The following is a 26968-nucleotide window of genomic DNA, read 5'->3' as shown; positions in this document are numbered from 1 at the left end:
ATGGACGGACACAGAGTTGTGATCTTAGGCAAGGGACTCAAACTTTTGTAGCCTCAATTTCTTTTCCTGTAAATTGAGGTGAAAATGATATGTACTCTAATAAGATTCTGTAATGATTAAGAAAAAGAATGTGAAAGAGTGAAGCCTGCTGTAGGGTTAGATATTGTATTTTCGTTCTCATATGTGCTGCCTCAGGGTTTCCAGGATGTTCCTTTCTTTTCTCTTTTTTCTCTTTTTCTTTTCTTTTTTACTTTTTAGGGCCACACCTGCAGCTTATGGAAGTTCCCAGGCTGGAGGTCGAGTCAGAGCTACAGCTGCTGGCCTACACCACAGCCACATCCACGCAGGATCTGAGCCACGTCTGTGAGCTACACCACAGCTCATGGCATCCCTGGGTCCTTAACCCACTGAGGGAGGCCAGGGATCAAACCTGTGTCCTCATGGATACTTGTCAGGCTTGGTACTACTGAGCTACAATGGGAACTTCCCAGGCTGTCTCTTTAATGACCTTGTTCCCTCTCCAAGAGTGATCCCAGGAGGGCCCCATGACTAACACAGAACTTTGTTTCCCATGAGTCCCCTCCCGAGGGAGCATCACCATCCTCTGACTTGAAGCACTGTTCCTGTGGAGGCAGAATAACGGCCCCGAAGATGTCCACATCCTGATTTCCAGAACAGCGACTGTGTTACCTTGCAAGGGAAGAGGCTCTTTGCCAATGGGTTTCGGTTAAGGGTCTTGTGATGGGAAATGATCCTGGATTATTTGGTTGGGTCCAAATAACTGGGCTCCTTATACCAGGGAGGCAGGATAGTCTGAGTCAGAAAAATGGAAATGGGACAACAAAAGCAGAGGCTGGATGATGCGATGTGGTCATGAGCCAAAGAATGCAGGCGGCCTCTGGAAGCTTCAAGAGACAAGGAAAGGGATTCTCCCCGGAGCCTCCAGAAGGAGCACTGCTGTGCTGATGCCTTGAATGTAGCACAAGAGACCTTTTCAGACTTCCTACCTCTGAGCTACATGATGATACAGTCGTGCTATTTTAAACTTGTAGGCTTGTGGTGGGAAACCAATGCAGCTTCCTTCTGGATTCATCTCCTAGGATAAGCCCAAATCCTTGGGGCTGAGTGGCTTGGTGTTTGCAGCCCCATCGCTGCTGTTTGCTTTTATGGTTGAAGTCTGGTGGGTGGAGCCCCTGGCCCACCAGGCAATTGGATTTGCTTAATTGCAGAATTTGCTTAATTTTCCTTCCAAGAAGGCCCCACGTGAGGCCTCTGACGAAATAAGACAATGGTTTTGAGGGATAGTAGTGAAACCTCATTAAGATCAATAATTCTTTTACTATCAAATCCACTCCAAAAAGATCTGGTTGGGCTTCTCCATGATGCCCTGGAATGCTGTTTACATATTTGCCCCAGAGCCACATCTCCTAAACACACCAACCTCCAGGCACATTAGAGAAATGATTTAGCAAAAGTCACATGGCAGGGCCCGGGGGGAAGGAAGCAGTGACATTTCTGGCCACTGAGAAACCTCACTGGTTTATTGTTAATTTCCAAATCGCTTTGTATCGTCCTAGCTTTGACAGTCAGAACTGCTATCTGCTCTGTAAAATTAGAGCATGTGACAGAATAAACCTTGCCAACTTTAGGAGGAGTCGACAACGCATTTAGAATAATAATAGAGGTGAATTGGGCATAAAAACCTGTCACACTTGGGGTCTTGGTGCAAGAGACGGGGTCTTGGTGCAAGAGACGGGTCTTGCCAAAACCTGTCTTGCCCATCTCTCTTGCACAAAGACCTGACATGTCTCAGTGACTGCATGACAGTGATTTTCGAGCTGCATGAGGCTTCAGAAGGCTCAGCATGCACGTGGTCTGTGTCACAAGGCCCCTCCTTGTGCAAAGGCAGAGGCAGGCCAAGGGACACGGAGCACTGAGTCAGCCTCGGGCCTGATGTTAGAGCTGCTTCCAGAGCCCAGATAATATGTGAGGCCTTGTCCGTCGCTGGTCAAGTCAGGACTGGCCCCTTCCGAGGACACACTGCACAGGAGCCAAGTCTGGTGGAAAGGTAACTCCCATTTGCTGATTGAGTGCTGGCTGCCAAGCATGGCATGAGCCTGGGAAACACCTCGGCCGGAAACTGAGGCACGGTAAGCGTCCAATAAGCTTTAGCTACTGTTACTATTAAAATTACTGTGATTACTACTGATCCTCAGCTGTGAGGTCGTCTTGTCTGGGGAGCAGGTGTAACACTCTTGCCCCCACACACAGGCTCACGCCCCCGACAAAATGCCCCTCGGTCTCGCCTTCCGCGGATGCTCTCCGACTGTAACGCAAAATGATGTCCAAGGTACATGATTTTTCAGATGTTGACACCATGGAGCAGAGTGTGTTTTTGTAGAATTAAATGACAGGGGTTCGGCCAAGGTCCACTTGCTCTTAAAGGAGCATGTGCGTGTTTGACAGGCTTTGTTACCAAGCAGCTAGTTTCTCGTCCCCGGACCTAAAGTGAAACCACAGCCCTGGTCTAATGAGATCATTCTTCCCGTTTGGGGCAAACACAGATGTTCCAAAAAATGTCCAGTGAGAGGATTTGATAGCAGGGAGGACGGAATCAGAAGTAAGTGGTGGGAGTTCCCGCTGCGGCTCAGCGGAAATGAGTCCAGCTAGCGTCCATGAGGATGCAGCTTCGATCCCTGGCCTCGCTCAGCGGGTTAAGGATCCCATGTTGCTGTGGCTGTGGTGTAGGCCAACAGCTGCAGCTCCACTTTGACCCCTAGCCTGGGAACTTCCATATGCCACGGGTGTGGCCCTAAAAAGTGGGAAAAAAAAAAAGAGAGAAGTAAAAGGTGACCTCCTGCCCCCCCCTTAAAGTTGTGATGAGGCTTCTTTGGTGGGAGTCTTGGTTACTGATAGGACACCTTGCATAGACACACGGGATCCTGGGAAGTGGAAGCGTGTCAGAGGCCAGGGCGGGCATGTGCCCCACGTCCCCTCCCCGTGCCATGTCTCCTCCGTCATCGCTCAGCACTGTGAGCCTGGGGAGCAGACGGGCTGGTCTAGACTCTTTCATTGAAAGACCCTTGGGAAAGGTCCAGTTACTCTCCCAAGATCATGGGGCCGAGAAGAGCTGGAAGCACTGAAAACCAAGGTCTCCCAACCACCAAGCCTCTCCCATGGTCTTGAGTGAAACAACATATGCATCTGGATCAGTCTCTGGAGCGTTTGAATAAGGAAACATTTGGATCCTAGAGCCGCAAACCGCCCTGTCCCTTGTCCCCTCAGCAGACCTTCTGTCCTCTGCTTCTCCCGGGATCCGTTTCTCCTTGGAGGGTATGTCACAGGCTTAGAACAGAGTCCTCCTGCCTTGAGGCTGGTGGCCTCATGCCAGCTGAGGACAGGGCGGTGTTGGGATGTGGCCGTTCCCAAGCCTGGAACGAAGCACCAGGCCTCCCAGGCAGTCTGACCCGAGGGCGCGAGGGGGGCTTGCCATGAGTGGGGGGACGCCGGGACGAGGGCCACTTCGGTGGCGGCCCTTGCGTGAACCTCTAGCTGATGTGACAGGAACCACGTCATGACATGAGCTCCACTCAGGGTGACGAAGCCCAAATGAGCCATCTGAGGTCCCAGCCACCCTCACCCAATTCGCTTTGCCATTCACATCAGCTACACGTCGACTGGAGAGAAGTCAACCAACTCCAGGATAAACCAGTGACGTCTGTTTACCGGCTACTGTTAGAGGCAGAACACAAAGCTAAGACCCAGATCTTAAATACAGCCTTTTCACGTGGGCGATGAAGACATGGGGTGGCCAGGAGAAAGGGCATGAAATGCCAAGCGAAGCAGGCATGCTGAAGCCCGAGAGCCAGGAGACATGGGAATAATGTCGGGAACAAAAGTAACCCAGTAACTTGTATCTTCAGAGTGAGGAGGCATTTTTATCTTTGAACAAGACAAGATGATGGGAAAAAGGAACAGAATGAAAGCGAGCCCTTAGAAAAAAAAATTTTTTTTGATGTATAATGTACAACATGGGGAATATACCAATATTTCATAATAACTGTATATGGAAAGTAACCTTTACAAATTGTATAAAATTTGGGAGTTCCTGTTGTGGCTCAGTGGGTTAAGGACCCAGTGCAGTCTCTGAGGATACAGGTTCGATCCCTGGCCTCACTCAGTGGGTTAAAGATCCGCCATAAGCTGCAGTGCAGGTAGCCGATGTGGCTCAGATCCGCTGTGGCTGTGGCTGTGGTGGAGGCCAGCGGCTGCAGCTCCGATCTGACCCCTGGGAATTTCCATATGCCACAGGTGTGGCCGTAAAAAGAGAAGAAAAAATGCATAACACTTTAAGATTCCAAAATAAAATAAAGGGAACGTAAAAAGAAAAAAGAAATAGTGCAAAAACTAAGTGTATGAACAATTAAAAGACTGGCAACAACACGCAAGTACTGAAATAAACATTTCAACAGAACACCTGCAAGATAAAAGTCAAGAAAATCTCCAGGAAAAAGATAGAACCACATGACAAAGAAACAGGTGGATGAGAGCCAGGGGTCACCCAGATTGTCCTGGATTACATTCCAGCCGAGCGAGGGCATCCACCCCACCAGCCCCAGCCGGGCGGGCCACCCTCGCCACCGTCCTTGGGGCCGCTTCTCCAGTGGATGGAGAGCTGCTCCCCACAATCTGTCAGTCAAACCCCAAACCTACCCAGTCGTCTTTCCTCGTGGTGGTTGGCTTATTTTGCCAGTGAGTTTTACCCAAAGTCCAGATCTTGTTCCTTGAACCCCAAGAGCGACCCACTCACAGGAACACACACCTCCTGTTCAGTCCACCCCATGCTTAGAGTTCCAGCTTTATCTCGGCTTCATGCCTTCAGAGTCCCAGCTGCCCCTGGTGCCAAGGGCATGCCAGGTCTCTCTGGTTCACCTCTTTGGAATAGAAAACCTACGTCTAGCTGTGGGCAGTGGTGGTCCAGACGGTGGCCGAGCAGGAGCTGGAGAGAGGGGCTGGGAGCCAGCGCTCTGATCCAGGGCTCTTGCAGCGGATCAGCACAGTCAGAGACGGACATGGTCCTTGGCTCGCTCAGAACTCTTGCCCAGGACGTGCTGGAACCTCCAAGAGACTGCGAGCTCCACAAGGGGGAACAACACAAGAACCCAGGCCAGCCTCCTCGGCCTGTCCTTCCCAAGAGACTCCAGCTGTCGAGCTCTGATTCCTTGCTTCTCAGGGCTCCTGCAGGCAGGGCTGTCATTCTCTGTTTACAGTCAGGAAAGGGGGCAACAGGGTAGCTGCTCTGTTACCCAAGGACCAAGCCGAGAGGGAGGCAGCACCAGAAGAGGTCCCGGGGAGGTTAGCAAGTTGTCAGTAAACGGAGCAGGAAAATTCCCTGCTCTGGTTGGAGGGGGGCGTGGGGGCAGAGGTTCAGACCCCTCAGTAAGGGCCCCGTCCTTCCTGCTCAGGGCACTCCAGAGGCCAAGAAGGTTCTGCAAGCTCCATCTAGAGTCTAGGGGAGAGAGAAGGAAAGATGAGCATCCCAGAGAGCCGCCCCTATCCATCAGGGAGCTGTGCTGCAAGGACCGCGAGGATGGATGGGTGGAAGAAGGGCCTGACTGGTCCCAGGAGGGGCTGAGACAGCGAAGGAGGGCCGGTGCCCCCACCTCAGCAAGCGCGGAGACCAAGTGGAGACAAAAGAAAGAGAGGGTCACACCAGACCCCATGAGGTGGTGCAGGAGAGAGGTGGGGTGGATGCTGAGAGCCCCTCGTGTCCCGAGGCGGGCACACTGGTTCTCAGCAGTGGGGGGGGGGCACAGGGCAAAGTCCTCCAAGTCAGGGGGCTGGGGGGGGCGTGGGGCAGGCAGAGGCTTCTCACCTGGGACCAGTGCCTGACCGACCGGCAGGAGAGTTGCCTGTGGGGCAAAGATGGCATGATCTCCCGAGAAGGAGGGCTGGTGTGGGAGCTGGAGGGAAGCGGTCAGGTTGTGGGGAAGCATCAGGCCGAGGAGGTGCGAGGCGGGGCCAGGGCACTGCGCTTGATTGCTTGAAGGTCTCAAGGCGGAATCGCTGCTGGTGGTGACAGAGGGAGGATTTAGACAAGGACACACTGACCACGGGTATTGGCCAGCCGGGCACTAGGATAACCTGGGGGAGGGCAAGGATGCATGAGCCTGAATGAGACCGGGAGGCGGGGCACAGGGAAGGAACCGCAGAATGAGGGGGAGCAGAAAGAGGCCGGCTTGGTCCAAATCCTGGTTGTTATCCACTTTCTAACACAAATGAGCCAGAAGCTGTGAGCCACCGGTTTCTCGCCTCGGCAATGTGGACCCCCTGCCCCTTCCTCCTCCTCCCCCGCTCCCCCATCTCTCTCTCCCTCCTCCTCCCCCTCGGATGAAGCAGGTGGGGCCAGGCCCACCTCCCTCACACAGCTCTACGTGAGAACCAGGAGGTGAGACCTCCTGGTGCCTAAAGGAGGGCGAGGCAACTGGATGCTAAACGTAAGCTCTGTCCCAACCGCTTCATCTCCCAGACGTCGAAATCGCCCCACCCGCTCCGACTTTCCTGTAAGCAAAGAACTTAGCCTGTCCACATGTCCCACGGCCCAGGGGAGCTGTCTCTTCGTGGAGCTTTGTCATTCAGGCTTTCAAACCCTCACCAACAAGGTACGAGCAAGAGCCCTCTGTCTGGGGACAGAGCCCCTGGCCTCTGCCAAGGTCATTCCTTGTCCGGGAATGAGGAACAGAAAAGCCGCAAGCACTCTCCCTGCTGCGGTGCTTTCTAGCTGGCCTCGGACAGGCGCGGCTGAGAGCAAGACACAGGAAGGCAGGAAGGGCCCCGGTGTCTCAGATGCCACGCGGCGGAAACGGGAAGGGAAAGAACTACATCCGTTGGCTTCTTTGGCCGTATGGAATCACCAACTGCCTTGTTTCCATTAAAAATCTTTCCCAAAAGTTGTATCCAGCAGGACCGTTTACGTATTTAGGTTTAACCTGGGATTGACCTCATACGAGTCGTTGCGTGTCCATCTGTTTCCTTCCCTTCTGAGTCTCAGACGTTCTGATGTCATCGACATTTTTTGAGTGCACGTCGAAGCTGAGGACAGACGGAGGGAGGACAGGTCAACAGTGAGTCTGGGCCCCGGACGAGGCTGGTTCGACCCTGCCCTGAGGGAAGAAGAGGGAACCCAAGGCTGACTCTGCCCTGGAGGCTGCAGAGCTGCGACCTCACGAGGAGGGCGGCTTGTCTGCTCCCTGGGCTTTGCCCGCGGTGCCCGCTGCCCGGTTCCCTGCGTGTCTGGGTCCTGCCCGCGGTGTCTCATGTGTTCCCTCCCCCTCTGCCTGCCCTACCTTCACAAATATTTGAGAAGAGTCAACAGCTGGGGTTCTATCTCCGTGTCTCTTTGTTATTCAAATTAGGGAGGAAAGCAAAATGGGAGGGAAATGGTTTTAATTAGCAAATGAAATAACAACCTCTTCCACTTGCAGACAGTAGATCTGAAATTGATTTGCAAATGGAAGTCTCTCGTTAATCCTTTCAATGTTTCCCTGAGATACGGTTGTGGAAAACGTTACTCTGCTTTTAAACGGAGACGCGGCCTCTGTGAGCAGAGAGTGGCCGTATATTAAAGGGGACCCTTTGAGAGGCAACCGCTTTAAACTCCTTGTAAACATCCCTGGAAATGAAAACCAGAACGAGGTTGCTTCTTCATGAATCACGAGCCCCCAGATGTGGCAGAGTTAAGTGGAGAACTTTCTTCTTCTGATTTCCAGATGACTTAAAACACACACGCACACACGCACACACACCATTTTTATCGCCCGAGTGTATCACATCAGCCTCGGGAGATGGCGGGAACTTCCTGCTCCGCGGGGTCCTGTCAGAACCAGGGAGCCTCCGTTCCTGCCCGTGGGCCTGTTGGTGTTGACCTTAGACGCGCCTGGAACAAGCTAAACCGTGACCCTGACCTTCTGGAGAAGAGAGGACCATCCCGGGAGGGGCTGCCTCAGGACTGTCGCTCTGGATCCAGAGGTGGGGTTGGGACAGATTCGGACCTTCGGCGTGATCGGGATGGACGGTCGTCCCCAAAGAGGTGTGTCCACGTCCTGACCCCTGGAACCGGTGAACGGGACCTTACTTGGAAAGGGGACGTGCAGACTAAGGTAAGCATTTCGAGATGAGACCACCCTGGATTATTCAAGTGGACCCTAAATCCAGTGGCAAGTGTCCTTATGAGAAACAGAAGAGGATGGAGTTTGCATTGTGGCCCAGTGGGTTTAGGACCTGACATGGTGTCCGTGAGAATGTGGGTTTGATCCCTGGCCTCGCTCCGTGGGTTAAGGGTCCGGCGTTGCTGTGAGCTGTGCTGTAGGTCGCAGATGCAGCTCGGATCCCACATTGCTGTGGCTGCAGTGTAGGCAGGAAGCTGCAGCTCCGATTTGACCCCTAGCCTAGGAACTTCCACATGCTGCGGAAAAAACAAAAAAATAAGAAACAGAAGAGGAGACACGGGGAGGAGAGGAGGCCGAGTGAAGACAAAGGCAGAGATTGGAGCCATGCAGTTAAAACCAAGAACACTGGCTGCTGGATGGGGCAGGAAGGCCCCACAAGGGGGAGGGGGGTGGGGGGAGGACTGTGCTGACCCCCTGCCTGCTGGCCCCAAAGGGAGGACCAGCGCGTCCATCAGCCGGGCTCAGCAGAGGTCAGGTTCGCAGTCTAGACCAGGTGGGCTCACGGACGCAGACCACCCAGAGAGTGGACGCCAGGCCTGTCAGCTTCAGCGCCCCGGAAGTTAGGGTCTGACCTCTGCCCAGGGTGACTGAACCTCTGGATTGTCCCCAGACACAGGTGACCCATAGGAGCTTTAACGGTTCAGAGCTAGGAGTTCCTGTTGTGGCTCATCAGGTTAAGGACCTGATGTTGTCTCTGTGAGGACATGGGTTCAACCCTGGGCCGCATTCAATGGGTTAAGGATCCAGCATTGCCACAAGCTGTAGGTCACAGATGCGGTTCAGATTCGGCATCGCCATAGCTGTGGTGTAGGCCTTCAGCTGCCGCTGTGAAAGAAAGGAAGAAAGAAAGATTTACAGCTAGAGAATCACACTCGTATTTCAAATGTGGGTGTTTGAGCCTGAATTCAAGGATTAAAATTAAAGACTCATCAGCCATTTTTACCCCAAGAACAAACAGGCTTCAACTAAAGTAGGGAGACTGGCAGCTGAAGAAAATGTCTTGTTTGTTTTTTGGGGGAGGAATACAGCCCCCCATAACAGGTTTTCCAGGAGTTCCCGTCGTGGCTCGTGGCTCAGTGGTCCTCCTCAGGGAGGACCAACCCGCCAGAATTTGCGGTATTTCCAGAGAGCTGGTTTTGTAGCTTTAAAAGTGCACAGTATTCCCCAAAGGGCATTTCTGCCTCAGATGAGGTTTGCAATATGATCTATGAGGACATGAAATACACCAGTTCAAAAGCCACATGTCGTCCATTTAAAATAAAGGTATGATCCAAGACAAAGGATGCTTGAAAAATACAACAACTGAAATAGTAAAATAAAAAATAAAAATATAAAAAATCAGTGGATGGATGGAGTTCCCACTGTGGCACTATGGGTTAAGAATCTGACTGCACCGTGGAGGTGCTGTTTGATCCCCCACCCAGGGCACTGAGTTAAAGGATCTGGTGTTGCCGTAGCTTGGATTCAGTGCCTGGTCTGGGAATGTCCATATGCCATGGATGTGGCCATAAAAAACAACAGTTATATAAATAAAAGCTCAGTAGATGGAGTCAAACACGATGGAGTGTGAAGAAGAGAGAATCGGTGAACTTGAAGACCAAATAATAGAAATTACCAGTTTGAGCAACAGAGAAAATAGACTGAAAAAAAACCCCAAAACCCAGCCTTGGGACCTGCAAGGTATAACAAAAGAGCTAATATTTCTGTCCCTGAACTCCTAGTAGAGGAGAGAGAGGGAAGACCCCAAAAGTACTTAAAAAATAATGGCTGAATAATTCCCCATGTTTGGCAGAAGACATAAACCTACAGATTCAAGAAGCTGAGCAACCCTAAACAAGATATATTCAAAGACTCCCACATCAAAAAACATCATAACCAAACTTCAGAACACTAAGCAATGAGAGAGAAATGATGCTTCACCCAAGGAAAAAGCGTTTCCAGCACCAAGGGTATCTGGACAGAATCCATGGAAACCAGAAGGATGTGACACAACGTTTTCCTAGGGCACAAATAAGAGAGCTGTCAACTCGGAAACCCATATCTGGCAAAACTACCCTTTAGGAATGAAGGGGAAAAACAAACCCAGACGAGGGAACACTAAGAAGGGGGTTTCGTGCCAGCAACCCTGCTCTGAAAGAAAGGCTAAAGGAAGTCCTCTAAATAGAAAGAGCTGAGAGCCCTTTGGAGCATCAGGAAGGGAGAAAAACGATGGAAAAAGCAAAAATAGGGACCCTGCTCGTTTGGAGCCCTGAGCCACCAAGTCGGAATCTACTCTGAGACTCGTGCTGGAGAGCCCACGAAGATGAGCTCGGGAGAACTCCAGTGAGACCTCCCGCTGTGTGAGTCCCCCTCCTGGGAATGGGCGGGGCCGTTATCCTGGCCTGCCTGGCCCACAATGTGATCCCTGTAAAGGATGCTCCCTGGAGAAGCTCTGTGAACCCCTGCCTTCAGGAGCTGAGGGCTCTGTCCTGCTGATGCCAGGAACCCCTGCCTCCTAGAGGAGCTAAGAAGAGGAATCTTCCTCTGGCTGAGAAGGCAGCCCAGCTAGGACAGCCCAGTGAGCTGTGCCTGGATTCCTGAGCCACAGGAGCTCGGAGGTAGCAGTGAATGCTGGTTTAAATCACAATTAAAAAAAAAAAAAAGGCGCATACAGTCTATTGAAGGTAAAGAATACAGGGAGTTCCCATTGTGACTCAGTGGATTAAGAACCCAACATAGTGTCCCTGAGGATGCAGGTTCTATCCCTGGCCTCGCTTAGTGGGTTAAAGATCTGGCATTGCCTCAAGCTGTGGCCTAGTTGACAGATGCAGCTCGGATCCAGTGTTGCCATGGCTGTGGGGTATAGACCGCAGCTGCAGCACTGATTTGACCCCCAGCCTGGGAACTTGCATATGCCTCCGTTGCAGCACCAAAAAGAGAGTCAATCGTTACGTATCCATCATGATTTTGCACCAATAAAAACACTCGATTTACCTGCATATCAAAAGCTCTCTAAAAGCCAATACAGTCAGCGACATAAACTCAATGGAAATATTTCACTTATCAGTTCTTTGAGAAGGAATTAGAGTCCATAATTACATGTGTATTAACAGCAAAGCAGTTTGGTTATACCGACGCCTTGGTCATATTGCTCCCGCATCCATGAGCGTCTATACGAAGACAGTGCGCGGCCCAGAAGGAATTAACGTCCCTACTGTGATGCAGTCACGCAAGGGAGGACCGTCCCGCCCTGAGGAAGCGCTACCCCTCTGCCTGACTGTCCCACAAACACGTCAATGAATGAAGGCACACACAGAAGCGTCTATGCTGCACGAATTCCTCGGTGTAGAGCCCAAAGCAAATCTACGGCCACACCAACCTCTCTTAGTAAGAGTTATGACGGTGGAGAGGTGGGATGGGGGCCGTGCCGGGAAACCGGCACCATGGGGACTCCTGGGGGGCTGGTTTCCTAGGTGTGTTCCCTTTGTAACGAGTTACGTGTGTGTGCTCCTCTATGGGCAGGTACATCATTAATGTTTCAAATGACAAAAAAAAAAAAGGTCTTTCCATAATGAAAATAAGTGAAGTTTGGATTTGCTAGGGGACCTCATTGCTCCGCCCAGGCTGAAGATCCGCCTTCCAAGAAGCATGCCACGCCTTCTTCCCTTCCTTCCTCCCCTCCCTCTCTCCTTCTTTCTCTCTCTCTCTCTCCCTCTTCCTTCCTTCCTTCTTTCTTTGTCTTTTGACTGCTGCACCCATGGCATACGGAGCTTCCCAGGCTAAGAGTCGAATTGGAGCTGGAGCCTCCAGCCTACGGCAGAGCCACAGCAACACAAGATCCAAGCCAGATCCTTAACCCACTGAGCAAGGACAGGGATCCAACCTGTGCCCTCCTGGATACTAGTCAGATGCATTTCCACTGAGCCACAACGGGAGCTCCTCAGCTACATCTTTAAAAGGGAATGCCACCCATCCAGAGTGTGGGTGGGCTGAGACATCACTGAGACCTGGGGTCCCGTTATCCCCATCCAGTGTGCACTCGGAGGTAAGTCTTCTCGGTTTAAAACCACCAGTGACTGTGCACTTCTGCCTCCAAATGACTTGCTCAGTAGCCCTCCAGATGGCTGGCTTTAGCTGAGCAAAGGCTCGTCGGCTAGGACCCCTCCCCACCCCCGGGCACAGGGTAGAAAGAGGGCTATGGATAAAAGAGTTAGTGAAATCCCTCCAGGCAAGAAGCAAAGAGAGGTCAGAGGTGCCAGTTCCTTTCCTTTGCTCTGAGTGGGCTCCCATTCTACCTCTGCCCTACTCTGGGCAGACCCCCCCTCCACCAGCCGCTCCGGGATGGAGGAGCCAGGGCAGTCCCCATAGCAGAAGCTGTGTCAGGCACCCCCCACCACCACCACCCCAGATCTGTCCTATCATGAACTCTGCAGCAGGTGCGTAAATCTGAAAGCTTGGAGGGAAGGCTCCAACTCAGGCTGACTGGCTGCAGCACAGATGCTCTCTCGCTTGTTGCCTTAACCCAACCAGGAGTCTGCATTGTTCCTTGAGGTTTCTGGGATGCCCCCACCCCTAAAGGCTGGTGTCACTCCTCTTGCAGGTCGCAGATGCTCCTTCATCCGTATCACTGCACCAGACTTGGATTTTTGGAAATTTCGTACAGGGGATGTTTTATATACCATCAAAGTGTCAGCTCGTACCGGGCGTCATGTATAAAAAAATCTCTTAAAGTTGGTGTCTCCCAGGTTGTCTTTCCGTCCAGGGCTCAGAGGACACCTCAGAGTTCCAGAACCGCTCCAGCCCTGGGGAAGCTTCAGAGGTCAGGCCCCGCTGAGCAGCTCTCCTGACCCCGCCCAGGCACTCCAGAAAAGCCCACCGTTAGAGACCTCGAGGGTCTGTTCAAGGAGCCAATAACAAGCTCCCAGGGCGTGCCTGCAGAATCACCTTCAGGGGGCGGTGGGCGGGGCTTCAGTGGACCACGCCCCTCTGAGCACCTGCATCTCCCGGGACAGGCAGCGGGTGTTCAAAGGTCTGCAGAACCCAAGGAAAGATTGCTTTCAGCCAAGGCGGCTCTTGGTGACAAAACATTCACAGCCAAATTTTCAAGCAGCAGTTTCTTCTAGTTTCTTCATCATTTTTTAAGGTAAGATTCTGCTTGTAACAATAATCAGCACAAAACCATTGGCAGCTGTTCAGAGACATAGTTAATGTCAAAAATGAGTTCTACGTGCACGTGCGTTTTGGACGACAGGTGGGCAAAAGTGAAAGATTCAGGGTCCGTGTTCCTGCTTTAATTGGCTTGGGGTGAAATGCACCAACACAGATCGAACAGATTGTCCTTGTTCAATCACCTGATCTAATCGATTTGCCTCCCTGAAAACTGAGAGTAAAGATTTACTGGCTTGCCATCCTTACTCATTCCATCAGCTTTTTAGAGTTTTCTTGTCTCTTTCAGATTGCAAGGCTGCTCTAATATGGAGCCCCTTTTACTGTAATTTTTGATGCCACGAAGCTCACGCAAACCAGCTTTTAAGGTTTGTAGGACCCTGGCCCTATTTATTTTCTCAAGTCATTGGATCTGATCCGCCGCCTGAGAGACAGTGGAGAATGAGTCTGTCCCACGAGGCTGTTTTCATCAGTATTAACAGTCCTCACTGTGTTGCTGATTAATAGAGTATGTTTGAATTAACAAATCACATTCCTCTAAATGTTATAATTGGAAAAGGCGATACAATTGATATGAGGGGATTTTGAAAACTTGGAACGGAGGCTGATAGATGATGGAGCATCTAAATTCTTAAAATAACATCTAAATTCTGAATTCAGCATCTAAAGTCTTAAATTAACAAAGTTAATTAACAGCTCAAAACATATGAACTCATCTGTTTCTCTTTCTGGTATTTTAACGTCAGGATTGAAGAGGCAGTAGTTATTTTCATAGCAGGGAAAACTGACCATTCTTTATTCAATTAGCTCAAGAATACTTTAATTTTATAATCACTTGTTTCCTCAGCTACTACCCCAGGTGGTTTTTAATAGGTATTTTTTAAATATTTACCCTCATGGTAATAACGCAGGTCCAGTGACAGGGGAGGAACTTTTCTGAAAATAAATCATGATACATTTTCAAACCCCCAGTTGTCCCCACAGTGATGGGGCAGCCTCTCTGTTCACGCAGGGGCGTGCTGGAAAGTCCTAGGAACACTCTTAAAGGGACGCGCATTTGTTGGAGAGAGAGAGCGAGCACAGGCAGGAGGTGGGTTTCTCCTTATTAACCATGAACGTGCTCGGGGCACCGCACTCAGGAAGGTGGTTGGCAGCTCCAAATGTGCTGGGCAAAGACAGAAGAGCTTTGACGGCGTGGCAGAGCGGAGTCAGGGATGAGGAAGGCAGGTGCCGGAAGCTGTACGCTTTTCGTGGGAAAACGCATCACCCCGGCCTTAGCTTTCTTTTCAAAAGTGCTTCCCCTAAGTGGCGGAAATCCATAAATCCCCCCCGCGCAGATTGGCTGCAGGGAGACCCAGGGGTGCGAAGGGAATTGGTGCCACTTGAGGGGGAATGAAGCCTTTGACCTAAGGCAGAACCAGGGCTTTGGGACCCTTCGGCTTAAAGCGGTCCTGGCGCAGGGCTCCTGCCTCCTGCCTCATCCACGGCCAGCGCCAAGCTGATTATCTCTGCTTTTTATCTGCAGACGGAAATGGGAGCGATACATGCAAAATTAGCTCCATAAATAAATGCTGAAGTCTAATTGCCCAGCCGGCGCTGGCCCCCGCGGTGGTGGGATGTGCTCTCATCTCTTTCATCTCTGGCTGTGGCTGCCCGGGGCAGACGAAGCCTGGTGCTTTCTGCCTTCCGAGGAGTGCTCTGGTGGCCTCCGTCCATCTTCCTGGTGGAGAAGTGTTTACTTTGTGCTAATTGGTCTCCCCCTTGGCAGCCTCCTGCTCTGGCCGCAGTTCTCTGAGTGGAGAGCGCGTCCTGGGCGGAGAGGCAGTGACAGGTGACAAAGGTCAAGAGCAGAGACATCCGGGCTCATGGCACTTACTGTTCCAGAACCTTCTCCCCGTGCGGGGTCCTCTGCAGCTTCTCCAGCCAGTCTTCAAGTCAACAGGATTCTCCTTCTGTACAGGGCTTCAGTTTTCTCGAACAGTCCTTATTTTCCTGCGCTTATAAAGCAGTCATGTGGTAGAAAACTTGGAAAATCCAGAAAAGCATAAAGAGGAGAAAGGAACTCTTTAATGACTTGCCACTCGGAGAAAACCACCCAGAATATTGGGCAGCTGCATGCTCTTTAGTCTTTTAATTAAAAAAAGTTTTAAAAGACACAGCTCGGAGCTCCTTCTGGGCACAATGGGCTTGGCAGGGTCTTGGGAGCGCAGGTTTGATCCCCAGCCTGGCACAGGGGGTTAAGGACCCTGCGTTGCTGCAGCTTCAGCTTAGGTCGAGACTTCGCCTCGGATCTGATCCCTGGCCCAGGAGCTCCAAATGCCTCCGGGCAGCCAAAAAAAAAAAAAAAAAAAAAAGACACAACACTGCAAATCAACGATACTTTCATTTAAATATTTAAAAAGATACAAGACTTGTGATCATTTTTTATGTGCAGTAACATAGCCTGCTTCTTCCCACTCAACATCATCCCCAGACATTCTGCATTGTTACAGTCTCTCGGGAAAGAGGTTATACAGCCCGATAGTGTTTCATCACTTAATTTGCCATGATTTACTGGAAGGCCTGTCTCTGGTGATGGATCTTATGGTTATTTTCAGATTCATTATTACAAATGAAGTGGTGACAACACCTTCATGCATAAATCACTGTGTCCATTTTTGATTATTTCTTTAAAGTAAACGCTTCGGTGTGGCATCATTGGGTCAGAGACGACGGATGTTGGGTCATTGTTAATATTGCTTCCAAATCACTTTCCAAGAGTGTTCTGTTTGTAACCCCACCTCTGCCCAAACCTGGGAAGACACCAAGGCATTTCCCTGCTCCCCTAGCCCTGAATATTAGTTTTTTTTTTTTTTTTTTTTTGGTCTTTTTGTATTTTCTAGGGCCGCACCTGCGGCATATGGAGGTTCCCAGGCTAGGGGTCCAATCGGGGCTGCTGGCCTACACCACAGCCACAGCAACGTGGCATCTGAGCCACGTCTGTGACCAACACCACGGCTCATGACAACACCAGATCCTTAACCCACGGAGCGAGGCCAGGGATAGCACCCCCAACCTCATGGTTCCTAGTTGGATTCTTTTCCACTGCGCCACGACGGGAACTCCTGTACTGTTATTGATAAAGTTAACTCTTTAACCTTCATGATAACGACCGCGGGAGGGAGTGTGGTTTCTGAATAGCTACGTAGTTGCTCGGACACCCCTTGCTGACTAATCCCCCCGTCGTCACGGCTTTGCGATGCCTTCCTTGTCAAATACCCATTTCTCTCTTTCTGGGTTACCTCTTCCCTTCCTTAAGCCTGTCTCTCCTGGATGAGCTGCCAATGCGATGCTTGCGGGTGTAGGTCATTGTGCTCTGACGTCTGGTCTACTAATGGGATATGGGCGACTGCTTCACGCTTATTCCTTCATTGAGTGTCTGCCTCTGTGTCCCTGGTAGCTTTTAAGATTTCTTCCCCTTGTTCTCCATGTTGACAGTTTGCTATGTTCTGTTCTCATGGGAATCGGCCTTTATTTATTCTGTCGAGAACTTGAGGATATTTTTAAATCACAGCACTCATGTTCTTCCTTCAAGTCTGCACAAATTTCAGGCATTATCCTATAGGTATTGCCTGTGCCCAAGTTTCGTATTCTCTCTTTCTAGAAGTCCTACTGGATGCATATTTAAGCATCTTATTTTATTCTCTGAGTCGCTCAACTTCTCATTTTGCCTACTTCTTTATCTTTTTATGCTGCACGCTGATGAATTTTCAGACTTTTTTTTCCAATTCATCATTTCTCACTTCAGCTACATCATGTCTACTACTGGAGTTTTTTTTTTTTTTTAATTCACTAGCCTAAGTCTTTTATTTGTATGTGTTTTACGTTTGCTTATTTTTTGAAAAATTTTATTGAAGTACAGTTGTTTTACAATGTTGTGTTAGTTTCAAAAGTACACCAAAGTGAGTTAGTTATACATATACGTACATATATTCTTTTTTTTTTTTTTTTTTTTTGTGGCCACTTTGTAGCATATGGAGTCCCTGGGCCAGGGATCAAATCCAAGCTGCAGGGATCAGACCCACACCACAGCTGTGGCAAAGCAGGATCCTTAACCCACTGTCCCGGCCAGGGGATCGAACACCTGTCCCAGCACTCCAGTGACGCCACCGATCCCACTGTACCACAGCAGGAATTCCATACATAGATGCCTTTTCAGATTCTCTTCCCATGTAGGTTATTGCAGAATATTAGTAGATGTCCCTGTGCTGTACAAGAGGTCTTTCTTAGTTACCTATTTATTTATAGTGCTGTGCATACGTTAGTTCCAACCTGCTCATTTATCCCAGCCTCACATTTGTTTATTTTTGCTTTGCCTGTTCTTGTTTTAAATGTTCTTATCCTCCTTTGATTCTTTGAATATTTAACGTGTTTTTAGTTTCATTTCATTCGGATTATTCTGTTAAGCCTAGTTCTTTGGGGGAGTGCATTGTGTGATCTCAGTTGACTCAGGAGTGACTTAGAGTCCATTCTCCCCTGTGACATGACTTTCAGCAAGGTGTTTCATACCCCAGGAGAAGTGTGAATTTCAACTCCACACCTGCACAGCCCACAGACTGAGTCTCTTCTCATTCAATAGCTTATTACAGCAAGCTTTCTTCCAGGCCGTGACCTGGGCCCGAACGCAGAGAATTTTCTGCTCCCTGCGCATGCGTGGTGAAGAACTTTCCTAGATGCAGGTGCAAAGAGCACTTCTAGAGCGCCCCTGCTCAGGGTCACGTGAAGCCTCCACGGCCGTAAAAACGCCAGCCCACACCCCCTCTGGAGCATGAAGTCGCAACTCCTGCTTTAGCTGAGATTTTCCTCTTTCTTTCTGGAAACTGGAGATTTGCCTTTCTTGCTTTTTATCTTGGCTCAAGATTTTAAGTTTAAATCAGCAGTTCTAAGTGTTTGGAACAGGCATGGACAAATCTCATGACTGCTGGGGCCGTTGTAATGACCAGACATCTACTTAATTATAGTAGATCGAAAGTGGCTAAGATATTCTTTCTTCCCTTTTCCCATTTTTACCTCTCCTTTTCCTTCTTTTCTTTCCTTTTTTCCTCATTTTCACATGACTTCTTCCAGATGCACCTATTTTTGTGAAGTAGGAGAAATTCCGCAGGAACTTGAATCTGGTTTTGGTGGGGTTTTTTGTTTGTTTGTTTGTTTTGCTTTTACATTTTTTTTATTGAAGTATAGTTGATTTGCAAATGTTGTGTTAGTTTCAGGTGGAGAGCAAAGTGATTCAGTTATGCACATAACTATATCCGTTCTCTCTCAGATTCTTTTCCCACATAGGTTATTATAGAATGTTGAGTAGATTTCCCCGTGCTATACAGTAGGTCTTTCTTTGTTATCTATTTTATAAATAGTAGTGGGTACACCTTAATCCCAGACTCCTAATTTATCCCCCCCCCCACTTTTCACCTGGAATTGGAATTTGAATAGATTTAGGAGGAATTTGTATTTTTATGATCTAGTCTCCTCACTTAGAAACCTGGGACAATCAATTCTAGGTTTCATGTTCATTATTCTATTGTTTACGCTTACACTTTCTTTTTCCTTCAAAATATTCATTTGAATGTAAGCCACGTCGTGGGGAAATGTGTTGATGAATCTTCTTGATTTGTATATTCAGTTGTTTTCAAATAGCCTGGGAAAATGTTCGTCTATTATAACTTTGGCCTTCTGTTTTCTCTTTTTTTACATGGGTTTCATGAGTCCTCATTCCCCGTCTTCTTTGTCTGTTGTTTCCTCTCTCGTAATTTTCTTAGCTTATCTGCATTTTGAGATAACATTTCAAAGGCTTACTTTCCTTGCTGCAAATTCACCTTTCCGTGGGTGAAATCCGTCCCCACTGTGTCCACTGCTGTCTCTTCTCCCTGGGCACACCAGCTGGCCCTTGTCCTGTCACCCAGCCCCTCCTCCCTGAGGCTCCTCTTTCACGCCATGGGGGCAGACCCAGAGCTAGGAGCACCCGGCGAACTGAGCCGATGGGGTGGCTTTCCACCCTCTTACTTCCTCAGCCCTACCCTCCTCCAAGAGAAAGCAATCGGATGGGCCTCTTGTCTCTCCGTCCACCTGCTCGCCACCATAGTGGTTACATGTCCCTCCTTACTCCAGCCTACCCGTTACACCCGCCCTGCCATTACTTTGGACCAGATGGGAGGTTCTGGATGAGGACCCAGGCAGGACTGTGGGGTCTCTCTCTCGGGTCCTTATTTCTCCTGCCCGTGAGTTCCATCTTATCGTCTTCCACCTGGCAAGGGCTTTGGTCCCCAGCAGTTTGCTAGCTCACAGCCATGGCTGCCCCCCTCCCAGAGGACCAGCCACCTCCTGCCTCTGGGGGAAGCATCTTGACTGGCTTTGCTGGGTCTTTTGCCCACACCCAGCCTGGGGGCAGGATGCTCAGATGCCCAACACCTCTGGACCACTGGCCCATGCAGGGGAAGAGGAGTCCTCCTGGAGGAGGGGTGTGGATCCTAGAAAAGAGAAAAGAGCCGAAACAGCAAAGGACAGAAAGGGTGTGGTCTGTCTGTAGAACCGGACATTGGTCCTTTCCAAGTCAATTAAATGACAACACGTTGCCAGTAGGTGAATGGCATCATGTGGCTAAGTTTCTGTCAAATCCATTGGTGTCTTCATTTTGTAACCTATGTTTTTTTCTGTATTTTTATTAAGGAAAATAGTTTACTCAGTACAATTAAGCCTTTTTGGTTTTGACAAACATATATAGCTGTGTAACTACCAGCACGATCAAGAGATAAACAATTCTATCACCTTGCAAAATCCCTAACCTAGTGTTGAATCACAAAGGTATAACCAGTGGTTCATCAGAAAATGAGATTTCGCTTTAAAATATCTAACATGTAAAGATGCACTTGTGGTTACCCTCCATCACATTTACATTTAATTTGTTTAAATGTGGGAATAGTAGGATGAACGTGTGTGTGTGTGTGTGTGCACGCATGCACGTGTTCCATGCCAGCAACACTAATTCAACCAAATTGCCTTCAAAAGCCACCCAAGTGTTCTCTCTCCTGCCAGTGTGCATTTCACAGTCCCACGTCCTTGAAATGCCCACCCAGGTTGAGTTCAAGTCCCTTTCCAGCACAACAGAGTGGAGTGGGAGTTATGCTCAGAGGGAGGGGGGAAGGCGTCTGGGGAGGGCTGCAGAGTGATGGGAGAGGGGCAGGCGGGCCTGGGAAGAAGTCTGCACCGAGCAGGGTGAGGGCAGGCTAGCGTTCAGGGACAGAGAGAGGGCAGCAGATGCGAGGGGACCAGCAGACATGGGGCCGGGCTGCCGGGGACCAGCGGATGCGGTGGTGGTGGTGGGCACGGGGACAAGGATCCGCCCACCGCAGAGGCAGAGCCCAGACTCCAGTGTGGGAGTCTGAGAAACGCCTTTCAGAGCTGAAGACCGGGCCGCAGGAGCGCTCTGTGTCAACTTGTTTTTGTCTCTCCAACACGCAAGCGGGATCGCACATGTGACCCTTCTCGGCGCATGTCCTTCCCATAAAGCAGAACAGCAATCAGAAAGACTGAGCCAAAATAATTGCAGCAGCAGAGACGCTCAGGTTAAGTTAGTCTGAACTCAGCCAGAGTCAGATGATCCTTTTTTGTTCTTCAAGAAGGGGAGGATTTAAAGTGAGGAAGGACCAGCCTCTGGGTTCAATGACAGCACTTGGAAGCAGGGCAGGCGGGGGCCCAGCCTCCTAGCTCTGTGCCAGGTGTTTGCTCTGAGCGGGACCTGCAGAGTCAGCTCATTTGACCCAGGAAAGGCCAGCCTGGGATCTCTGCCACCAGCATGTGGAATCCCCCACGGGCTCACGTCTTCCCAGGGAAGGTGACGCTAGGTGAGTAAATGCCGATGTTTCCACGTCTGCAAGGTGAAGGTCTCTTACCAAGCAAACAGCACCATCAGTGTCATTAAACGCCATCAAATCAAAACAAACAAAAAGTCCACGCAAACTCAGGGAAATTATGTGACCTGTTTCCCCAACTTTTTAAATTAAAGTACAGCCAGATTCACCCTTTTTACTTTTGACAAATACATACAATTATGGAACCACCACCACAATCAAGATAAAATTGCTGGTGTGTCACAGAGTCAGGACAAACTACTGCCCCTGCAGGGCTGGTTAAGGAAGCTGCTCTGATATCAGACAGGTTAGTTTCACATCCTGGCCATACCCCCCTGCAGCTGAGTGACTTCGGATACGTAACTTGAACTTCCTAAGGTTTTCCCAGGCGCAGATGGAGATGACAGGGTTGGCTACCCAACGGGGGTCGTGTAAGGTGGGAGGAGTTGATGGGAGGAGAGTAGGCAGCTCTGGGCAGGTGTCCCCATCAGCACCTGTCAGCTATTGAGGTGGGCATCCCAGGTTCACACCTGCCAGCACACCCAGGAGCCTGCCCTCTGCCTCTCAACTAGAACTGAGGCTCACTGCGTGGGGTGAGAAACGACAACCACAAACAAGCACCATAGCTAACCTCCGACCTCCCGGCATTTCGTGGGTTCTGAGTCGGGGTCTGAGCTGTTTCGCATTGGTTGACTCACTTCATCCACGTGTGTGTTGCGTGAACTGGTCTCCATTCTCCGCAGGAGAAAACTGATGTCCGGAGACAGCTGCGTGCCCAGGAATTCACAGCTGGCAAGGGGCGGGGTGGGGCCTGAGCCACGCTGCGGGTTTCACCACCACACAAACCCCTTCCGGAGCGAGGCCATGGGGGGAGGCAGAAACACAGGTTGGACCCAAGTACATAGATGTTCATTTATCTGCAAGGAAAGATGCTCCCCGTATGTGATGACATCAGAAGAACACTCTATAAATGCAGGTATATCAAGCAACGACAACCACAAAAAATCCATATAATCCAATTTAGAAATGGGCAAAGGACTTAAACAGCTCTTTCTCCAAGGAAGATATACACATGGCCAATAAGCACGTGAAAAGAAACTCAACATCGCTGACGATTTGGGAACCGCAAATGCAAAGCACAAGGAGACACCGCCTCGCCTCCATCAGCGCGGCTGTTACAAGCGAACAAAAAAGCATCCAAAAGGAAGCAGAGAAATTGGAACCTTTGCCTCACCGGCGGGAATGGAAAATGGAGCAGCCCCTGTGGAAAACAATACGGCAGTTCCTCAAAAAATTAAACCTAGAGGAACTCCTGCTGCGGCTCAATCCACCTGCAGTGGCTCAGGTCACTGCGGAGGGGCAGGTTCCACCCTCAGCCAAGCACAGTGGGTTAAAGGGTCCCCGCTGCCGCCGCCCACCAACAAATTCAGCAGAGTTATCATATAATCCACTTGTGGGTACATAACAAAAGATTTTAAAACAGGGATTTAAACAGACGTGTGTGTACCCGTGTTCGTAGCCACACGATTCACCGTAGCCAAGGGGGGAGCAACACCCAGTGCATCAACAGATGGATGGATGGATGGATGGATAAAACGTGGTCCGTCCGTACAATAGAATGTTACTCAGCCTTAGAAAGGAAGGACATTCCGACAAGGGTACAACATGGATGCGCCTCGGGGACACTGAAACAAGCCCGTCACGAAAGGACAAATACGGTCTGGTTCCCCTTATACGATGTACCTAACGTCTGGGGACAGAGGGGGGGACAGTGGCTCCCAGGGAAAGCCGCCAGGAAAGGAGGACGGGAAGCCGGCGTTTCACGGGGACAGAGTTTCAGTTTGGGATCATGGAAAATTCTGGAGGTGACGGCGGCGATGCCAGCTGTGCAGCTTCGCGAATGCGTGTGATGCCCCTGAATATACAATTGAAAAGGGTTCAGATGGCATCGATAGTGGCTATGGATGATTTATCACAATAAAACACCATATTTTTAAAGTAGTTTTTGTCACCATGAACCCCCTTTGCGAGCGACAAGAGGAGGGGGAAGGAAGGAGAGCTCGCCAGATGCTGTCTTGGACAGTCGCTCAGGGACCACAGGCCACTCACCGAGGTCCCCTTCCTCCCCTCTCTGTCCCTCCCTCCCTCCCTCCCTCCCTCCATTCCTCCGTCCCTCCATCTGTCCATCCCTGCCCTTTGTTCTTCTCCTTGATTGCTTGTCCCTGGCGGTAGCAAAATGTTGTTAGACCCATTTTGCAGACCAAAAAAGTGAAGCCTCTGGAGTTCCCTGGTGGCTTAGCAGTTAAGGATTTGGCGTTGTCACTGCTGTGGCTCAGGTTCAATCCCTGGACTGGGAAATTTTGCATACCTCGGGTAGAGCCTAGAATAGAATAGAATAGAATAAAATAAAACAAAACAAAACAAAATAAAATAAATACAGGAGGCAAACTGAGTCCTCAGGTAGGCGGGGAAGCCTGAAGTCAATAGGCCCTGCTGGGGACATCGGAGCTCCCTCCGTCTAACTTCCTCCAAAAAGCGGATGGCTGGACCCTGAATCCCCATTCATCGTCCCTACGGGGAGCAGGTTTGCTTTCAGAGGCTGGAGCCTGTGCCTGTCAGGGGCCTTGTGAAATAAAGGCGGTGGCATTTAAGTCTGGGGTGTGGCCGGGTGTGCATTCACCAAGGCTGGGAATGCACTAGCCCCCAAACGTCCAGAACGCTGGACCCCGTTACCCTGAGAGCTGGCAGCCACACCCCCACCTCCCTCGCAGGTTGACTTGGCTGGAACCAGAGGTGGGGAACCAGCCTCTGTGATTTTCCCTGGAGGCCTCAGTGCATTTTGCCTCCAGCGTTGCTCCCCCCCACCCCCCACCCCCCCACACCTTCCCCAGGGGCACTGCAGAGGCCCCAGGCCAAGTGTCAGCTCCCTGTTGGGGCCAGGGCTGCCGAGAGCACGTGGCCCTCTGATGCTCAGACAACCTGCTACCATGGACTCTTGCTTTTCACTTTCAGAATGGTCTTTTGGGGGGGGGATAAAGTTCCATTTCTGGTGCGTTTGAATTACTCTCATTTATAAATCTGTTATCTCTTCCCTTCCTCGGATGCTACAGCCGCAGATGGCGTTGGTTTGCAGTCATTTTTATATTCCCTCGATCGTGTTTATCATGAGTCTAGATGGCTGTGTTCATCGGAGCTGTTTCTGCAGACACAGCCCTGGGAGCCACGAAGCAAGCGTGGGCTGCACTTGGCCGGGCCCCACGTGTCTCCGAGCGGGGCGCTGGCCGGGCCGCCAGGGACTTCAGCCCCGGTCTCCAGGCCGCCTTGGACACTTGCTGACCAGTTACTGGCCTCTGTCCCAAGCTCTGCTCCTTCTTGGCGGCTGGGCAGCCGCAGCGGCTCCGCCTGCCACGGAAAAGGCCAGGATCTGCACTTTTTTTTCAGCCAACTGTCCTTTCCAGCTCATGTCGTGCAGGCTCGGGCTGTGTTTATTTGGATCTTTCCGAGGAACCCGCTCTCTGTGTCCATGTCTGCAGACATCATTGGCAGAGTGATGGAGCTTTCCTCCTCGTCTTTTTTTTTTTTTTTTTTTTTTTTTTTTATGTTGCGAATGCTTAAAATTCTGCTGGCCTGTCAGCTCCCAAGGGGACCCCCAGCCCCAGCCCCCTGTGCTGTTGCCATGGCGACTCCTCCTTCCCTTTAAAGTCTGGAATGCCACATTCCATAAGATTCACACAGAAAGTCGCCAGATCGGACGCAAAGGCCTGGCTGTCAATCTCCAACATTCCGCATCAAGAAACATGCTCGAGACCCTGACTCTGCTTTGCTGTAAGAAATCAAACTTGGCCACTCCCTGGGAGGACCCTGGAGGGGTCAAGGATCGTGGCGGCCCCGGCCCGGGTTCAGCATGAATGGTCGCTTGATCCATTTCCTTGGCAGGCTGGCGTTTTCAACTCTTATTACAGCAACACCGGCCTGCGTTACAGAGTACTGGTAAAAACATATGTGTCGTCAAACCCAACACCGACCGGGCTCAAAATACTGATTTTTACACAGACACGAAGGCCATTTAAAATGTTCAAGCAAATTTAAGTCCTTAAATAAATAACTTTAATTACATAAAGAACTAGATTTCAAGGAAATTAGGGTTATTTGCTAGAGGAAAATAACCTCTAAGATGTCTTTACGGCTTCATGGCTAGCAATTTCTGAAGGAATATTCTCTTCTCTAAGCCTAAGTGTTCAACCATTTTCTGAAACAAGAAGGGGACTAATTGCTCTGGAGTAAAAGATTGTTCCCTATTTTGTGTAAGATCAGAGAGACAAAAATAAACAAAAGATACAATGCGTCTTTGTCCGGAAAAATCGCTTTGTCCGAGGGGAAAAAAAATCCACAATCAAAATAAGACATCAGGAATAGAAATGCTATTTTGTTACAATCAAGCAGAATTCCTCTGTATTGAATAATGACCGATTTTATGTTTGTTACTGAGCAGAGGGTTTTTTATTATTATTTCAGCCGGGCGTCTTTCCTCATTTGTAACCACGCTCACTGTGATATTAAACAGCAAGGTGTTAGCAACTGATTAAAGGAGCGAAAGGAAGCCCTGCCAATTACATGGAAATCTTGGAATCGGTTTCTCTAGCTGGACTAGATGACAGCCGACACACCTGCAGAGTTTTACAAGCAGGAGCAGTGCTGGGACCCAACTTGAGCAGTCCACTCTTGTAATGAGTCCAGAAAAAAGGACACAGCTTGTTTTTCCTCAAAGACAGAGACAACGTGGCAGGGTTTTCAGATGTGCGCGGCGGGCGGGGGGAGGTCCTTGCAGGTGTGTTCAGTGCTATAAATCTGTTGGGAGCCCTTGCCTGATCAAATAAGGCAGTTTATCGCCTGGTCAAGAAGACAGCCCCAGGAAATTGCAGACAGAAGAAAGCACATGAGTGTGAGCAGGGAGGCTGGCTTGCTGGTGCCTGGACAAAGGGACGATCAATTCTTCTCCGCATGTCCCACGGCTGCTCAGATGCAGAGTGGCGGCTGGAGGGGGTTGAATCGGCATTTTGTGCTCAACTGGAATATCACAGCAAGTTAGCTTCAGTAAACTTTCCACTCCTGTCCTGCCGCTTTCTCATCATAAGATACACTTCCTACGGCAAAAGGCTCAGTGAAGAACCAATAAACCGAAGCCGGATTTTTTTTTATAAAGTCTTTGTTCTACAAGTCAATGGGCCAGCGACATTCCTTTAAAACACCGTAGGCATATATTTTACAAAAATGTGCTTCTCCACAATGATTGTGTTTGTGTATCTGAATGTAAATAAGGGCACGCATGTTATAAAAGAATGATACGTTCCAGAATTACAGAAATGAAATAATTCTCAATTTTAGGAATGTTTGGAGACGGGAATATGATTTCCGTTGCTAATTTAATGCAGGTTGTTTTTTTTTTTTTTAAAAAAAAAAAGCCTTATAACTTCAAAAAATTACAGATGGAAAATATTTCTGTCCTTCTCTTTTATCTAGACAAATTCAGGAAAACCCAGAAGTTTGCTATGACGTTCTCATCAAAAAATATCACTGTGCACTGTCCGAAACTCCCTTGAAAATAGGAAGATAGACTTTAAAACCATCTCCTTTTTCCTCCAAGGAAACTCCTTCAGAGAGATACATTTAAATTACCAATACGTCTATCAAAATATAAAGTGTCAGGAGAGC

The 26968-nt window shown here is 49.8% G+C and overlaps 1 long non-coding RNA gene across 2 annotated transcripts in view; it reads right to left on the bottom strand.

Annotated features, from left to right (window-relative positions):
- Positions 1-4398: 4398 nt before the first annotated feature.
- Positions 4399-26968, bottom strand: part of LOC146396236 (uncharacterized) — a 160918-nt gene continuing 138348 nt past the window's right edge. Inside the window, exons 2-5 of one of the 2 annotated variants that reach the window (XR_014829199.1) lie at positions 7965-9053; positions 7001-7092; positions 5876-6069; positions 4399-5509 (exon numbers count right to left, since the gene is read on the bottom strand). This is a non-coding gene — a long non-coding RNA (uncharacterized LOC146396236). The remainder of the gene's footprint in view (positions 5510-5875; positions 6070-7000; positions 7093-7964; positions 9054-26968) is intronic. The other variant, XR_014829197.1, reaches the window with a different exon arrangement.

This window comes from Sus scrofa, chromosome 15 (assembly GCF_054392235.1).
Source record: "Sus scrofa isolate SSC_HxYL_T2T_F1_AM1 chromosome 15, Sscrofa_HxYL_maternal_Yorkshire_Landrace_v2.0, whole genome shotgun sequence".
In the NCBI taxonomy this organism is placed as follows: domain Eukaryota; kingdom Metazoa; phylum Chordata; class Mammalia; order Artiodactyla; family Suidae; genus Sus; species Sus scrofa.
This window is presented reverse-complemented; position numbering and strand designations above follow the sequence as displayed.